Source organism: Glandiceps talaboti, chromosome 17, assembly GCF_964340395.1.
Source record: "Glandiceps talaboti chromosome 17, keGlaTala1.1, whole genome shotgun sequence".
In the NCBI taxonomy this organism is placed as follows: Eukaryota; Metazoa; Hemichordata; class Enteropneusta; family Spengelidae; genus Glandiceps; species Glandiceps talaboti.
Window position 1 is genome coordinate 7,009,555 of NC_135565.1, and position 4,663 is coordinate 7,014,217.

Here is a 4,663-nt window from a genome sequence, read left to right on the forward strand (position 1 = left end):
CGTCATGTCTGAAACAATACCGTGTCATTATAAAGGACAACCCATATAAGGTAAATTGTGCCTAACAAAGAAAAGTAGTATTCATAAAAAGATTCAGAAGTGAGGATCTGCCAATTCCTTAACTCCTTGAGATGTATTAGTAGAAAACAATAATTTGTAGATATATTGATAAACAATGAATCCCTTTATAATATTCTCCCCACTGCTGCATGTATATACTTGTTACATAGTTAGGTCTACTCCCTCATCTCATTATGTATTCCAGCTATTTTTATAAGCGTGACTACGATTGTATATATATAGCGAGGGAATGTGCAGGTCTACCAGATAAAATCCATAGCAGTCCATTGGAGGTGAGTTGATAATTATCTTAAATCTTACACGTTTTACAACTTTCAGAGAGGGGGGGATGTTCATGTTGTGTTGCAGATATTTACGATGTTCTTTGTTAAGGGATTACGGTGATGATAACTTAGCAACACTGTGTTAAACAATCTGGCTCCCCAGTTCTTGATTACAATGATAAACTTCACCATTACTCTTGATTGCAGAAAATACAGGAAAGACATAATATAACAGCAAAATTAATATTATACTATAATTTATTTTAAACAACTGTATAAACACGTTTTTTTCTGTGAGAACTAATGGGATCCCAAAATGTTTCTGTATAATACGTCAACATTGAATTTTGACGTTAGAACCAAAGTGAAGGCGAGTTTTACACCATTCTTAAAAATTGCTTAGCAAGCTTAAATGTTGTCACGATTTGCACCAATACTCGAAAAAGTAGACATTTTTGTTCAACGATTTTTGTAATCCGATCAGTTAATTGTTAGTGTACATTTACTTATCTATGAAAGGTGAATGCTTATAAATACCTGGACATTGTCATCGCAGACCAGAAACATAGCTCGTCCAGCTGGAGCGATCAGATAGATCGTCCAGCTGAGATAATCCAGCCCTAGATCATTCTTTACAGATCGAAGAGATCGTCCCTGAAGATTATTCTCTCCTCCCTCCTTCTCTCCCTTATTCTCCCTTTTTAAAAACACTCCAAATTACAACAGATATAGCCCAGAAGAGAGGCGTTTCTCAATGTGTAAAGCATATTAAAATCATACTACAATTCTTATTTAATTCAAGTTTCACGTCACTAGTCATTCCAGATAGTTGATTGGATTGAAGTTCTTGATATCTGCATATAGTGACGTGATATTCAGATTATTATCTTACGTACCCAAGCGTATTACTTATTAAAATATTCTTAAGAAATGTATCTAAAATACTTTACTATTAAAATATTCTTATGACAGGTGTTGCCGACTTTGAAATTGTAATAAGTTTGTATGATGTCAAACAGACGTTTGACGTCAGCCGCCAGTGCGTCTGCAATTTCGATAAAGCACATAATAGTTTCTTTTGTCTTAAGTTCCGCATTGTTAGTATGAACTTGATTTACTGCTAACAAAGGATATACAAATACAACTGGAGATCATTTTCACACTCTCAATGTTAATGATAAAAATACCTTTCTCCATTGTTTCACCCAGTTGCTTTCTTTTGTTACTCATGTTTCATTGTATCTAATTGGAATATCTTGCTTTGTGTTCAAACTTGTATATTGATTATGTTAAAGTGCTTGGTTTAAGACAATATAATCCATTAAATCGATACCATATTGGTTTTCTATCTGCAGTTTATGCTTTCTAGGTACAAAATATCTCAAGTTTATTTCTACGGTTGGAATGTATTTGACAATTGTATCTCTTAAATTACATATTTGTAGATCAGGACTAAATTTTAGACTATAACAGATAAACCACATCAGTTGTTACTTTTTGGTGTTTTCAGATTGAGAGGCTGACAAACATACTGTACCTTGCGTCATATCAGAACCTAGGCAGAGAATGATGAAATTCGCCATTGCACTTTTCGTTGTGCTCGTAGCCATTGCCCAAGGGGAAGGTATGTATAATTAATAGTCAGAGTATTTTTCCGAAAAGAAAAACATCATAACGATGGTGTTTTTTTCAATGATAAATAGTTTCCTTTATTTACGTTTGGAATGCAATGTATGTGGTAAATATTAATAAAGTCAGCAGCATCAAGAAAAATGGTGACGAAAGATGTAACTATGTCGTTATTTAGAACAGCAGCTCAAATACGAAACAAAGGATTATCGAAGCTTGAATATTTGTCAAAACATCTCCAAAATAAGAATGTCAGTTATGTAAAATGTAGGTCCCCCTTTACTTGAGCCTTCACGTACTCTACAGTGTCATGTAGTCTAAGAGTATTTGTGAAGAGCAATAAATACAGATATTTCATTACACAAATACAGTTGCAATTATGGGTGATTAGATCACGTTGTTTGCGGTCATTAATCGTCGTCAAGTGTGCATGTGTGTGCATGCGTGCGTGTGTGCGCGTACCTGCTTGTGTGTGTGGAGGGGATGGATTATAATTTGAACACGCAGACAAGGAAACTTTTCGATCAAGAAACATTAACGTGCTCGGCAACAATTTGCTTCTGTACTTATTGCCTTGTTGATATATATCTAACTTTTTAGTGCAACATGTGAATATAGGTAAATAATGAGAAGCACATTCAAGTAGATAACAAGTTCCCACATTGTTTTAATGTTCGTCCATTCAAAATCAGTAGACAAGACTAATCTTTATTACATCTGCATGCAGATTAATGCAAAGTCTGATATTCGTGAAGTAGTCTAAAGAGATCGAATTTGCGCATGCGTTACCCAAAAGGAGCAGACACTTAATGTTACAAAGGTTAGGTTTCAATTAATGATCATTATGAAGCCCTGTCATGGCTACCTATGAAGAGATCAAGGTACATGTACATTTATCTGTAGTTGTCTGGTACATAAAGTGTATAAGAGGTCAACATAAGTGCTTATTACGGGGTTATTTTTTCACACATGTATACCTATTATGAATTGGTTAATTACTTGCGGGTATACAAATGAAAATTATGACAGACTTTCAAATAAAACAAGGTGTGCAGATAATCATACATTATCTGTTTGTTTTTCAAATTGCAAGTATTAGTTGTGGACTGTGTTCAGCGTACATTACCGGGGTTGTAATTGAGTGATAGTAAATTTGTACTATGGTATGAGCATGTTCTGGTATATGGGATTAACCTAACCTGACGATTGTTAATGTTATCAATTATCGTATAATTATACTATAGTTTTAAAGAGGAACAAATTTATATTTTGTACATCGTGGATTTAACACAACCATGTAGATTGTTTTGTATATATCCCGAGGTACCCCAAAATACGTTCAGTTCTCACGCGATCTGAGGTTCTCCAAAATGCAATTTCTTTAGGCTCAAGGCCAGCAAGGGAGGTTATTGAAAACGCCCCATTATGTTCTCTCGATCGTGAGTAAACTTCGACAAACAGAAATAAAAATATGTTTCAAAGTTTGTAATCCAACGGCCCTCGATGACTCTTGTTATTGGTTGTATTGTTCTGTGACCGTTGGTAATATTAAGTTGTTGTAGTGTGATGTGTTTCAATTCGTACATATTTTTCGTTATATTAATGTAGAACCTGCCAAAAGTTGGAGAGATGACTTCCGTTGTGGACCCAATAATCCCCTAGCCGATGGCAGTCCAGCAGAGTGTGACCCTTCTGGATCTTATCCATGCTGTTCAACATATGGTTGGTGTGGTAGTACACCAACACACTGTGACTGTCCTGGTTGCACTGATTACAGGCATTAAAAACATTGTATTCTATCAACACAATACTAAATGTATGTATTACAAACTATTCTTCAAGTTTCTTAAAAAGTTATCAACGAATATCTCCTATTAGTCATCTAAGTAAAGTGTTCTAGAGTGAGCTATTTGAAATAAGTCACTGCTTATAGATTTAGTTTTATACCATACAACTACGATTTATTCAACCTACACTAATGACATACTGTTAAACAGACTTACTTACCTGACAACATTAAGTTCGTCTGGCAATAATTGGTTCTATGGCACCAGAAAGAACACACAAACATATAATGATGTGATTGTAATTTGTCGTTGAATAGGGAACAATGATACGTTAGCGTTGTAACTGTTGATGAGAAAACGACTTTGAACTTTTGTGAAATCATATTTATGGTATTCTAATATTGATACACGATTATAATTACTGAATGACCAGACAGATTCTATCATTCTCTCTTTTTCAGGCGGTATCCTCCCTATGTAGAGTTAAGATATGGAATTAACTAACCTAGCTGTGATATGATGTAACGCATACAATTATCGTTGATATTGTAAGCTTGGCTTAAATATTTAAAAAAACAAAACAAAAAAAACACGTTATTTCCTAGTTATTGTTTTCTTTATTGGAGAATCTGATCTTTGGAATAAAGTATCTGCAACAAACGGAAATAATAGACGTAGTTTTTATTCGTATGTTTTGTGAATTTACACCCTCCAGCAACTCTCTTGTTAGTTCGTCTGAGAACGATGTCAGTTCAAATTTCACAATCAGCTAGAAATAACAGATGTGCAAGTCAGAACTCTATTAATCATTTTCAAGACGTGCTTTGGACGAAATCTATCATTTTCCGTGATTTTTAACTGCGACAATGAAGATAAAATAACACCCACACGTGTAATATACAT

At 34.4% G+C, this 4,663-nt stretch overlaps 1 long non-coding RNA gene across 1 annotated transcript; it reads left to right on the forward strand.

Moving 5' to 3' along the window:
• The first annotated feature begins 311 nt into the window (after positions 1-311).
• LOC144448526 (uncharacterized) lies at positions 312-4,415 on the forward strand. Its single transcript, XR_013482106.1, has 4 exons — positions 312-353; positions 1,855-1,968; positions 3,582-3,789; positions 4,222-4,415. It is a non-coding gene; the product is annotated as an uncharacterized LOC144448526 (long non-coding RNA).
• The last annotated feature ends 248 nt before the right edge of the window (positions 4,416-4,663 follow it).